At 42.5% G+C, this 13,913-nt stretch overlaps 1 protein-coding gene across 27 annotated transcripts in view; it reads left to right on the top strand.

The window, feature by feature from the left end:
- Nucleotides 1-2,008: 2,008 nt before the first annotated feature.
- OSBPL8 (oxysterol binding protein like 8) overlaps nucleotides 2,009-13,913 on the top strand; it is a 112,961-nt gene continuing 101,056 nt past the window's right edge. For 10 of the 27 annotated variants that reach the window (XR_014784395.1, XM_084810429.1, XM_084810440.1 and 7 more), the window contains exon 1: nucleotides 2,009-2,332. The gene's annotated coding sequence lies outside the window, so the exon portion shown is untranslated. Of the gene's footprint in view, nucleotides 2,719-3,430; nucleotides 3,507-13,913 lie in introns of those variants that run through there. The other 17 variants (XM_084810433.1, XM_084810443.1, XM_084810431.1 and 14 more) reach the window with 7 other exon arrangements.

Genomic DNA, 13,913 nt, shown 5'->3' on the forward strand with positions numbered 1-13,913 from the left:
TCTCCTTTTTACTGTTTATGCTTATAGGTATCAAACAACCTTCAGTTCCTAGTGAAGCCTGTGGCAACAAAAGGGAGTTAATACTTCCAGGAGCTCCTTCTGCTGCACAGATCTAGCCTCACAGCTGCTCTCCCCTGTATGTTATGTGAAGCCAGCCTCACCCAAGCTAGTGCTTGTGTTAGGATATAGATGTCTGATTACATGGATGCAAGTACATTACTTACATGTAAACCAAGTACACACACAACACTTCTCTTGGTGGGCACAGAGGAAAACCTAACAGCCCAAAAGGTAAAGGAGTCAGAGACCACAGACACAGTAATGTGTGCAACCCCCAGGGGAACCAGGGAAGCAAAATTGGCCCCAGACCCTCGAAAATTGCCCATCTCTGCTCTAATGGCTGAAGGTCCTCCTATGTCTTTCCAAGTTGGAATGGAGCTCCTCTCTACAGTCATAGGCTATTGTCCTCAAAATAGCAGAAATTAGAGGTGCTGTGTAACATTTGGGAGCAGTGAGAGAGCTGTAGCTGTTTCCTAGTTCTTTCCATTCACCGAATTTATTCCTTTAAAGGCATATTACTGGAAGCACTAATCAAAACACACAGACAGAAACACCTTACACATATACTTTGGAATCAGGGTAGCACTTCCTTTTCTTTAATTTTGCAGGGTTGCTCTCAGCAGTAAAAGGGGGATAATTTGGCCCAATAAAACAGTGATTCTCGGAGTAACAAAAAAAGAAAACAGCATGCCCTTGGAGTTCCTCTCACTCCTTCACAGCAGCCATATATAAAAACTCAGCTTGTTTCTTAACTGGCTACATTCCAACTGCCAAACTTTATCTGTCCACTCCCCCACCCAAGCATGTGTGTACATTCAGTAGCTAGCAGCCACCAGTCAGCAATGCTAAATGTACAGTCCAATCCTATCAAAGTAGGTGCAGTTAAACCCACTGAAATCAATAGGCTCGAACTCTTAGCCATTGATTAAGCTACATAAAAGCCTAGAAGAAAAATAATTTCATGTATCCGAAGAGGATGCTTTACAACAGTAGTGTGGATGTCTGACAGATGGCCCTGGTGCTTTGAGAAAGCACCAGGAAGAAATTCAATTGTACCACGTGAAGTAGCTAAATGAGGCACAAAGAAGACTTGTTGTGTTTTTAATAATGCATAGTAAGTAACAGCTAGCTGGGTAGTGTACAGTTTGAGTTCTGTAGCTATATTCAGAACCAGATTTTCTGGTCATTTAAAGGAACTAAAGTAATTTTAGGTCCAGAATATGTTATTGAGAAATTGCTTATAACAATACTTTATCAGCCTTTCCAACCTGGAGGACAGGGCTTCAGGCCAAAACATCTGGAGGGCCAGTAGTGCCCACCCCTAGTTAGATCTTAATATGTGCTTTAAAGGAGCAAAGATGGCAGGGAGAGGGATAAAGAAGAGTATTACAAAAGTGTTCTAGTTTCTTCTACAACTTCCCAGCATGCCACAGGGTGGAACGGATGTTGCCTACAGACAACAGGGCTCCCGAGACTGCAGTCTTCTGATGAACGCCCTCCTGCGACGACTGCAGCAAATTCTCTACAAATGTGGCCCGGCATTTCCAGCTCCTGTGGTGGCGCTGCGTTGTCCGTCATATTGCTCCTTTAATCCTTCCGTCCGGCCCCCGGAGCTCCTTCGCGTCCCCCGAAGCGCTGAGATCCGCTGCTCAGCCTTTAGTGCAACGTAAAGGGAAAAACGGGGGTCGGGGAGACAGCTGTCGAGTTCGGGCCGCGGCCGCGCACCGTGGAAGCGACGGCAGGACGCCGGCCCAGCGCCTTGGCAGGGCGCGCTGCGCAGGGGCCGCGGAGGGCGGGAGGCCTGCTGCTTGCGGCTCGCCCGAATCACACGAGAAAGCCGAGGGCTGGGCGGCGGCTCGGCGGCTCCCTCAGCGCGGCGCGGCGCGGCGGATCCCCAGTCACGTGATCTTGCCAGAAGGGCGTGGTTGGCGCGAGCGGGGCCCCCTCCAGAGCGGGTCCGCGGAGTCTGCAAGCAGAAGGCGAAAGCGGCGGCAGGAGGGGCGGGCGGGCGGCCGTTGATGAGAGGGTCGCGCGGCGACTCTGAGCGGCGACGGCAGTAAGAGAGAGTGAGGGGCGCAGGCAAGCAGGCGGGTGAGCGCGCGCGACCGACCGGCCGGCTTCCGCCAGCGCCAGCGGGGGCTCCTCTCGCCTGCTGAAGCCTGGCTTCCCCTCGAGCATCTCCTCGCCCAGGCCCTGCCCCCTTCCTGGAGGTGGCGGGTCCGGGAACTGAGGGCCGCTCCGCCCCTCTGCCCAGGCACCCCCGGCAAGAGAGGTACGGTGGGGCGCAGCGACAGCCTCCCGGCGCCAGCGGCGAGGGAGCGCGGTGGCCCGAGCCGGCTGCGTCGCAGCCCTTGTCCCGCTGGCGCCGGGTGCGGGGGTGGGGAAGGCGTGCGAGAGCCACCCCTCAGGCGCGCGGAGGGGGTGGTCTTGGCGTGGGCGCCGCGCCGCGTGACCTTGGGCGCGCCGCTCGGTTCTGGCAGCGTTGGTGATCGAGACGGCAGAGTCTTTTTCTGCCGGTGTTATGACTATTATTAATAATCATGGCAGAAAAAGCCTCTCGCTTTGATGCTGCTGCTGCTGTGCTGCTACCACAAACTTAGAGCTGTCATGGCCCCTGGTGGTGATCCTGTTTGTTTATATAGGGTTACACTAACTAAGGTTAGTATCTCCCCTCCGGTACTGCCCCAAAGTGCAGATTAATATGCCATGCTTAACTTGAATTTGTAACATTGGTATGCTTAATTGTAGCATAGATTTCTGGTTTTCTGGGATTTCCTTTAACAAGCAACTTTTCTCTGGCGGTATTCTTCCAGCTGTAACACGGGCATATTAGCTACCCTGCCCCTTTGCAGAGTGTGTGGGGGGGATAACCATGTAAGAAACAGGAAAATTGGAAAGGTGTTGTAAGTGGCTTAAGTAAGAAGGGTGTAGACTGTAATACGTCAGTTACAAAGAAATAGAACACTTTCTTGTTGCCTGATATAATTGCCAGTCACACATCTTGACATGTACTTTACAGTACTTGCTTTTCTCCTCCCTGTTACTCAACGCTGTGCAATGTTAAGTAGATTTGGTTAGTTGTTTACTGAGAGTCAGTATGACTCTCCTGTATGTCATACCCTTCCTGTGTGATAGCAGTCAGCTTGTTTATTCTGCAGAGATGTATTTGTTTATGTGTTCATAAGTCATTAAAGATGCATGTTGTTGATTCTATGCAAATTTACCTGGGAGCAAATCTCATTAATTTCTATGGAGCTTGCTTCCAAATAGGCAGTGATTTTAATTAGCTTTAGTTTTTGTAAGTAGTGTCATACTTAGGCACAGACTAAGTTGGAGGCATACTCTAAATGTTGGCCCTCCCTCAGGTGCATCCATGTGTCCTTCAGAATTCTGCAGTTCTAAAAGAGAATTGAATGTGTGAATTGTAAACATCTGAGGTACTGAAGGTGAGTAGGAGGATCAGAGGAAAGACTGGAATTCCTAGACATGGCGTGCAATAGATGTGGGTTTGTTTTTTTTTTTGAGGCCCAGCCCATGTTTAGCAGCACACTATGGCTGGCACTAGTGATTTGATTTTTTAAAATGTGTCCCGCCCCTGCTGATGCTACCTTACTAGACTAAACTTGTCTTCTGTACACTCTGCAGGTGCAGAGGGAGACATGCAGAAGGTGGTGGATCCAGCATCTAGACTGCCAAGGCAGTGGCAGATGCATGTATGCATACATGTCAATGGTTGTAATGAACAGGTCTTCATTTGCATGAGTTCCCTAGAATCAGGTCTGTCTGAACTGGCAGTGTTGCTAATTTGAAGTAGGGCACCCTCAGAGGAGACTATAGTAGTAATGTTAGGGGCTCATTATAGTCTTCTGTTTGAGAACCTAACCAACATCTTGCTTCTGGTTATTAGCAGTTGCAGAGGTATTTTTTTACAATAAAAAAATAAAGAGTGCAGATTAAAGCAATGAGATGAAAGGGAGTTTAATGGGGGTGGAGAAATGAGAGCTAGGAGGGGCAGCAATCATTGGAAGAATTAGTAGCAGTGATGTTAGCGAGCCATGATTGTTGGGATTCTCCATGTCACTGTTTTCCTCTCACTGATGACTACTCATAGTTGACTCTGGGAATGAGGGAAGCTTCTGCTTCTGGTGGTTTATTACCGCTGGCTCACCCTTTCTACCTTATGTGGGGCTGATTACTTCTTGTGTCAGAGAGTTTTCTGCTTCCAACATCCAGGAGGCTTACAAGAAGTGTGGGAAAAAGGGTTATTTATAGACACAGATATATTTGGTCTGTTCAAATAGTAAACAAGCCTGTGAACAGGCCACTCTGAAGTGATTAAAAACATCTTACACTTGCAGTTAACTCTACTTTTTTATATCCTTGATCAAGATGCTTTCCTGCATGACCCATAATTCTGTGGAACTAAACATGCATGCTTCCATACCAATACACGTTGATCCAATAAGGGTGCAATCTATGCATGGTTAGACAGAAAAAAGTTCTAAAATGTGTAGAGTTCGCCAGCTATCATGGCTGGCTGGGGAATGCTGGGAAATGCTGGGAGTTGTAGGACTTTTTTCTGTCTAAACATGCATAGAATTGTGCCCTAAAGGATACTGCTTTGTCCATTTTGTGTTCTGTAACTTCAAGGGCCATACAGCTGTTGCAGAATTCTTTAACATGGTTATTCCTAAAATACACAATATATTTGTATGAAAAGAGAAGGTTTTGAGTGTGTAGTGTACAGCCCCTTTCTGTTACTGACCAGGGGTTTAAAAGCCAAGTGCCTGAAAGAGCCATGTATCCTTCAGCGTAAGGGCATGCATTTACCATTCCCCACCTTCACTGTGTTCCTTCTATCCTTGCTGCTGCCTCATTTCTTTTAGGCACAATAATTTATGTACTTTTTAAACTTCATTGGATACCAAGTTGAAGTTTGATTTTTTTTTTAAAAGACAATCCTTTATTGGATGCCAATCTGAGGTATTTTTTCCACTCTGCTGGCTTTTCTCAGAAGCAGAGCTCTGCTTCCGTTTAGCACAATTTGACTATCTTTAGTATTTGAAAGCTGGCAGGTTTTCTTGTACAAATGCAGTTTGGAGTGTGATTCAGCTTTTGACACTAGGCTATATCCAGTAGTGTCTCTCTGCTGATGGAAGGCTCTTTGATACAGCAGAGCTTCCATCAGAAAGGGAAGGGAGGTAACATTTGCTAATTCCTCCTCCATCACCCCAGAATTAACTCCAGAAGGTTGGGGGACCCTTTCAAAGAGCATGGACCATGGGAGGTGGTGCATGGGGCTGCAGGGAAGAGGGGAAATAGGCAAAACGTACCTCCCTATTTTGCTGACAGAAGCCAGCACTGGATCAAATAGACCTCTCTGAGTTGAGGGCACTGTTAGATACAGTCCAAGATCTCCAGTAAGTTCTTCCTGTTTATTAAGTATGTCAGTGTGTGGTTTAGTATTATGTCTGGTGACACATACTTGATCTTTTGTGCCAGGACTGGGCAACTTCTGGCCCTCTAGATGTTTTGGCCTGTGGCTCACATCAGCTCTAGCCAGTATATCTAATAGTGAGGGATGATTGGAGCTGTAGTCCAAAACATCTGGAGGGCCACAAATTTCCCACCCCTATTTTATACAATGCTACTCTGGGGGATTTTACAGATACAGGTTTTTACTTAACACATTGGTTATGTTTGTTTTCATTATTCAGTGATTCTTGGGATACCACTTCATTAAAAAGGCTTTTGCCAAAATTATGTTAGTTTTTAGTGAGCAAATTTTGTTTGTTGCATCTTTTTTTTTTAAAAGGACAATCAAAAGTCAAAGTCTTACAAAAACTTGTCAATTCACAGCAAATTCACACACAAGCTACAAGTGATATGTTTTCTTCTCTCACCTTGCTGGCTTTCTTCTTGAGAACCCCCAGGAGGAAGCAACTGCTCTCTGAAGAATGAAACTCTAAACCAAAAACAAATATTAGTTCATTCCATTGAAGTGCAATATCTTTAGAAGTCAACAGCAATATGCTAGTTTAATTACAGACTGCTTATCGAGAGTGTATAATTCAAACATGCACTAATTTTCATAAAAAACATTTCTCCATATTAAATTGGTACCCAGCAAATATCAAAATATAACCTTTAATTTAAAAAAAATCCTTACCAAATTTGCTGCCAGTTTCCTAAATATGATTGTAGGGATTATTTGTAAAATGCTAATTTTCAGAGAATAGTTTTTCTGGAGCTTAGAAATAAAATGTGTGCAGTTTAACTCAGTTTTAAAAATATGTTACTATATTTAAAATCATGCCTAAAATTGTGGGCTGCACCAGTCTGTATTTTCCAGAAATGACAAATTTGGTATGAAAGCATCATTTTTTCTTCCACCTTCTTTCACCTGCAGAGTTACACTAGTGTTTGCAGAACATAGGGCTGGCTGGAGTTCCATTGGATTCCTGTATTCATTGTCCTAATCTCGTTTTCTATGCCTCCACTTTATCCGGCCCTTTAAGACTTCACTTGTTGATCTCGTTTCACATTTCTTGGCTTGTTCAGACAGCATATGCTCATAAGTCTCAAATGGTTTTAGTTTACTGCAGGAATTCTGTCTGTACAAGTACTTGTACAACTGTACACCACAACAAAATGGTTGTGACCTCATTTCATTTATAGGCTTTAATTTCTTATTCTACTGCTAATAATTTTTATAAACGGATCAGGTCTGAGCCTGATCCATTAGAATCATGGACACAGTTGACTTTGGCTTCCTTGGGGAATGGCTTAGACATATGACTGGTTTCATAGTAGAAATAAAGTTGTATTCAGGGATACTACTATTGCATGTGGCCTGACCTAGCCTTAATGTTCTGCTTGGTGTTTTGTCTGCCGAATCTTACAGTTATCAACTGTGATAATACTAGCAAATAATTATGGGGCTAGGCCTTAAAAGGGCTCCAGAGAGAGTGGCACTTTCTGGTTGGATGTAACTTCCAAAGTGAGATTATAGCCAAGATCCAAAGAAAGTTTATCTTGCTTGTCCCATTAAAATGAATGATATATAAATTAGTTGTGACTGACGTTCTATTCATTTCAATGGGACTTAGGCATAACTTTCTCTGGCTTTGGGCTTATATTCTGTATCGGTTCTCTTGTGTTTCTCTTGTGCTACTAACAACGATTAAGCAGTAGATGCATTTCTTTTTTGTGCAGTCCGCTTACAGCCAGCCATTACTGGCCAAGTATCATTTCTAGCTGTAGTAATATGCCATGGTGACAATTGTCTCCTTACACAGTGGCAGCAGTTCTGAGAGAAGCATTTATTCTGATGTAGTGATCTTGAGGGCACTTGGAGGCACTTTATTGTTATATTCCTGTTTCATAGATATCAAGCCTTGCAAAAGTCATAGAGATAACTTATCCCAGTTTTGCTCTTGCTGCTTCCTGGGATAATGAATGAGCAGCGCTGTCACTAGACTGCATCCATTCAAAGTGAAAGCTAATGTTTTTTTATCAGTTTAGGCCATTCCACTTGCAAGTAAATTTGATTCAGATCAACTGTGGAAATGGTTACAATTTCTCATCTTCTAATCTCCCCCCCGGAAATCATTTGGGAACTGGTTGACTTAGACTTTCTGAAGCTTTGGATTACCAGTGAAAGGTGTTTGCATTGTTTGAAACAAGAAAACTTGATATGATATTACTCTGAATGAACAGTCGCTTTGAAAAGCATAATTTAAATGTGATTATATCTTATAACACTATGTCTTGCAGTAGTGTTGCTCAAAGTGTGCAGGTTTACAGGTTCACTGTGCAGGTCCTCATCCCAGAATGCAGGACATGGAATAATGGGCTCAAGTTACAGGAAGCCAGATTCCGGCTGAACATCAGGAAAAACTTCCTGACTGTTAGAGCAATACAACAATGGAACCAATGACCTAGGGAGGTAGTGGGCTCTCCCACACTGGAGGCATTCAAGACGAGGCTGGACAGCCATCTGCTGGGGATGCTCTGACTTGAATTCCTGCATTGAGCAGGAGGTTGGACTGGATGGTCTTGTAGGCCCCTTCCAGCCCTACTATTCTATGATTCTATGTTGTAGCAAGGAGGCTTGTTGCCAGCTCTTGGCAATCTAAAAGCAGTAGTTTGTAAACGTGAAATGAATACTTTTAAAAAAATCAGCTCCAAGCATTGCCTACCTGTTTCATAGTTGCCAGAGATGAAAGGATGTGGAGGGAAGCAATTCTGGTAATGGAGCTGCCAGGAGACCATATGGAGGCAAGCTTTTGAAAGTGGCCATTGTGAAAAGCCAGTTGCTGACTAGCAATTCATAAGCTTCAAGGCAGTGGTGCCTGCCTTTTGCTTCCCATTATTCCGTTTCAGTTAATAGTGTTTTTGTTTAACATTTGCTGGCTGCTGCTATTTCATTTTTATTCTGTCCTTTTCATCTTGAAGTTGCTTTTATTTTACTGTGTTTGCTTACTTGTTGGAAACTTTGGGTTGTATCCACTGTTAGTCTAACGTATGTCCCATTCATCTCAGTGGGTCTACGCTAAGTAGAACTAACACTGCATACAACCGATAATGGGCTATTTGAGATTGGAAGTGATTACTCGCCGCTTATGGGGGTCTTGGCATGCATTATTTCAGGGGAATTGAGTTATTTTAAGGGGATTGAATCTGTAGTTCTTGCGCATATGTAATACTAGTAATCTCTTAATCCCACATGTTAGTTTCTCCCTCATGTTCCCCAGCTAGCCTTTATGCTCCCACATCAACTTGATTTTAAGAACATCATCTGAGAGTCTTTTCCAGGTGCCCCCAAATGGGAACTGGAAAGAGGCCCCTTCAGCAGTGGTGGTCTGTTAGGCATGCTCTCCCCAGAGAGCCTCACCTGAGGCCAAATTTAATGACCATTAGGCCGCAAAGATCTTTAATTTCCATGCTGCTGCTACCTGCTGATGTTGTTTTCAGTCTGCTATGCTATTTTTAGGGTTTGGGTTTTTTTAGTTTTAATGTGTGTGTTTTTAAAATTGTAGGCTGCCTCGTTTTAAAAAAAAATAAATTCAGTAGTGAGGTAAGAATGTCTTAAGCAAACCATAATTAAGGGTTAGACTGGTAGTTCTAATACCATGATGAACACTAGCCATTTTATATCCTGGCTAAGAAGCAACCCTCAATAGTGTTGATGCTGCTGTAACTCTTGGTCAATATGGGAAGGATTTGCACTTGAAGGAGGAGTGTAGTCTCATAGTCCCTTCTTGTTCTCTTTGCCATGGTTAAGAGAGAGTCAGCATTACATCTGCACTAGCCGAGTACGTTATTTTGTTAGTGATATTCCGTTTCTGCTAGAAAGGAACTATGCAGTTTAGAAGTTGCTCACTAATTTGCCCACAGCTACATATTTTCAGGAACAAGCTGGATCAAAGGTTATTCAGATTCTTTGAGTTTGTCTGAAATGTACTCAGATTGCTCAAGAAAGGCCTTGAGGTATGATTCTCATTTCCATGCAAAAGGCCCTGGTTCAGTATTGAAAGAATCCTAGACGAAGAGGTGCTGCACCTTTAGAAAATGTTGGGCTTGTTCTAAAATAAGAGTGTAATTTTCATAAACAATATACTGCTGTATATCAGATACTGGGGACAAACATTAGGGGCTAGGGGGGTCCATTATGCATGGCTTATGAGCTTTCCAGGAGCATTTGTTTCCAACAATGGCTGGTCAGAGTGCTGGGCTACGTGGCTCTTTGTTCTGATCTATTAAGGCAATTCTTGTGTTCTCTTCTGTTTGCCGGTACTATAGCCTGCTCAGCATGCCCACTTCTTGCACTATTAATACTGCTTCATAACAGCTCCTTTGGTAATAATTCTCTTTGGAATAAAAGAGAAGTAGAATGCTTTATCCTAAGCTCTGAAATATGATGGGACAAACTTGAATGTTTGGGAGACAATTTTTGTTTAACCCAAGCAAAAAGATTGTTTATTAGGGTATAAACATACGAGTTTTCATAAACTGCAGTTTCTCAGCTGTGGAAGTGAAGGCAACCTTCTCTGCAGCTGTGAAATCCTGAGATTGTAAGTTTGGCATTCTTTTATGTTCAGGCATTCTCCAGTAAGTGATCTAGCCTGAAAACAGATGTTGTTCATGGCTAGAAACTTTCTGACCCCTGAGCTTATTCTCTGAGAGTGGCTGCATGCCAGGCTTGTTATGAAGGGAGAGTTTGCTTCTTAGCCAAAAGAAGACATTTCCTTTTGCTACTTAGTTGCAAAGTTGACCCTCTTAATGGACTTGGAAATCCAACTCCACCAGATACTGATTGGGGGTAGTGGGGCTTCTAGAACTGATATCTCAAGAGTGATTGACATATATATGAAGATGCCTTTAATGGCATATGGCAGCCTTCCCCAACATGGTGTCCACCAGATGTTTTGGACTACAACTCTCATCACCCTCAACCACCATGGCTGGGCATTATAATCCAAAACACCTGGAGGGCAGCATGTTGGGGATGGCTAGCTTATGGGATGCTTTGGGGAAATGTTTGCTTACAACAGTATTGCCATAGAGATCTCTATGACCTGATATTCTGACTCTGCCCAATTGACACGACTGCTTTTTGTTTCTTATCTTTCTACTTAGCCAGAAAAAAATAGATGGCTGGATTTTCAAGTAATTTCAAAGAAGCCCAAGACTGTAAATAAAGGCATAGCTTAATTATTAGAGTCTCTTCTTCCATTAAATTATCTGTCACCTAAAGGGATGATTTATTATCTTTATTCAACATAGCTTTTGTTTATAGTCTTTGTTTCATTTTGATTCGTTTCTGTAGATAATGAGAAAATCTTATATTGCTGATACAAATAGTTTCCTTTCTAATTCATGAAGTAGTACAGACTTTTTTCTGTGATGGTATGAAAATGAATACCTAATTTCAGCAATTCTTCAGAAATGCATTGTAAGCTATTCTGTGTGCTAAAGCCAGAAAATATGGTTGAACGTTTTCAATAGTTTTGTCAGAAATAATTAGGTTGTGGCTAAACCACTTTTAGCAACATTGTTACTGGTATGTTCAAAACAGATTAATCAATTTTTAAAGTATGACTCCCCAACACACCATGTTCAGTTATGTATTTAATGTTGGTAGTAATGATAGTTTTAACTGCTGCAACACTCAAATCATGCTTACTCTGTAGTTTCTTGGTTCATTTCTGGAGCTGATAAGGATTGACTTAAAAAAATTACGTTTTTATTTTTTTAGGGGCAAAATTTGTGACAAATAAGCAACAGTGACAGCCTTACTTAAATTGGTATGGTCATCTGGGCTGTTTTTTTTCTCAATTATCTATGTAATACCTTGGTATATAGAGAATGGAGTGCTCCCATCAAAAAAGGAAGCACAATCCATGATGAAGCAGCCAATACTGGAAGAGCTCCATTGAACCGAGTAGTAGGATATGCTGAGTAAATATGCATAGGCTCAGACTGCACATCTGGAAGCTCAAACATTATCATAATCTATTGTGAGTTACCTAAAATTAGGCATGGTACAGAACCATCCTGTTTTTAGCATGTTTATTGCCTTTGCAAGATTTATATAAAATTATAATCCCATGAGAGAGTTGGGATGAGTGCACTAGCTCCATCCAACTCTTAACACATTCCACGTGTTAGTGGGGAGCCTGGTCTACTTGTGTAGAGACTCTGTGCGATTTAGAACCCTAAATTGAGCTTCTAAATTGTACGAGGAGACTACATGAGTAGAGCAGGCTGCCCACTACGGAGAGTCATCCTTCAATTTAATGGAGGGTAACTAGGATAACTGTGTGTGTGTGAGTGTGTGTGTGCGCGCACAGGTGGAACTGGTGTGCTCTTCCCCACTAAATCCCCTTCATTGCATGAGGAATTTAGAATGCCTGACAAGGGGCTGTAGTCTCAGCTGTTTTAAAAGGAAGGTTATTCATCTTGTCCCAAAGGTAAAATAAATGTATCTCTTCCCCTGTGCCCCATATAAAGAATTTTTATGTTCTGCACTGAGCAACTTACACATGGGCTTCTAATTACTGTTCTGCCAACAAATGTATATAATGTTTGGTAGTTTCCAATAGAAAAGAACACAATTTGAGTGCTGAGCCTGTATTTGGTGCAAAGAACTGTTTGTTTAGAGCTGATGGTTTGGTAGTCTGGGGTTTTTATGTTTTGCAAGGATGGGTAGAGCAGATGGCATTGTGTGAAAATCAGTTCAAACTGTTTGCATAAAGGAAAGAGGTAGAGAGTTGTGTTCATTTTCCAAGGCAAAGGCAAGTCTACAGACTATCCCAGTGTTTAGTATGCAAACGGCAAATACGGTGTTTTTTTAATGAAACATCATTAAAATGCATCATCAAACACTCTCAAACTTTTGCATCATCAAACACTCTCAAACCCTAAACAGATTTTCTAATCTCTCTGCACTTTACAAAATTTGCTACAGATACTTAGAGTGATTCCTACTGTAAGTATTGAAGCTTCCACACATTTTGGCTGTCCTTAGGTAGGGAGCCAAAAGGCGTGGTTTCCACCAACCCTGACCTTACCCTCCTTCTCTCCTGAGACAGGATAACATGTCTGACCTTGTGCTGGGCTTTGGAAGTGCTTTTAAGCAGAGAGAAGTATCATAGAAACCCAGTGCAATGTTGGGAGATGATTCCCTGCCTCCACAGTGTATTGCTGTGTGTGTGGTGGTGTGAATCCCCACTCTTCCCTAACATGTTCATCTTAGTGAATAGGGTGGAGTTTGTCCATCAAGTCCAGCTGCCCTTGAGCAAGGGCCTTCATTATTATTTTGTATGCTAAGGAGCATGCTTTGCTTATGAACTGTAGAAAAGCCCTGTGATAAGCAAACAGATGCATGTATTGTACAAAAGGAAGTGAAATCAGCTGTGTAAATAAAGGAGTTTGCCATCAATCTATTTAGATAGCTTTTATTTGCTCAGTTTTCTAATTATATGCCTGAGCATCAGCTTGAGAGAAACACACGGTGTTGGGACATAGCAATAAGCCAGAATCGGTGAGAATTCCAGCTTACTGTTCATGAGCAGCATGCTTGTGGCTGCTGCCCTATCTCCCTCTCTTGGCTGCTCTTGCCAGTGGGAGTGGCTAAACACTCAGGGAGCAAAAAAAAATCCTGATTTCATCTGAACCCAGACTCTTGGTTTGTGAGTGCTGCTACTTCAGATAATTTTATTTACCCACCTATGAGGGAGCAACTCTTGCTTGAGACCTATTTTCAGTAAACAGGCTTGTACATTTGATCTGAGTGACTGTGAAAAGCAATGCACTTAAGCAGTCTTCCTTCACATTAAATGGATCAGAAGACAGTGCAAGTTTCTGAAAGGTCACAAGCTTTGTCGCCATGAATGCCAAATATTGCAATGATCTCCACTCAGCAAAAGGATCTTTTATTGTGTCACTGATTTGTAGCTGTAGGAGAATTTACCCGATTTGTAGCTGTGGGAGAAAATAGGAAGGAATTGAAATATCTGCTTCCCCACTCCTGAAGATTCAATATGCATTAACAACTTTGCATTTTCATGAAGGTTAATTATAAACAGTATTTAGAAATACGTAGCAGTTGCATGTTGAAAGCGTCGGAGGTGTTACTTACATTAGTTCTCCCTTAGTTGCTGAATGAAGAAAATACTGTGTAAATGCCCATCTGTTGGATGGGTGAGCTCAGTATCTTTTTCCCATTCAAGCTTGAATTTTAAACTTTTATCTTAATGAGTGCTCAACGAGATTAAGTAAATAGTATGTTCAGAGAAATTTGTATAGTTTTTTAGAGTTCCCTTTATTTTTAAAAGTAGTTATTCCAC

This window comes from Heloderma suspectum, chromosome 7, assembly GCF_057233095.1.
Source record: "Heloderma suspectum isolate Gila_16-S chromosome 7, 16-S_ref, whole genome shotgun sequence".
Taxonomy (NCBI): Eukaryota; Metazoa; Chordata; class Lepidosauria; order Squamata; family Helodermatidae; genus Heloderma; species Heloderma suspectum.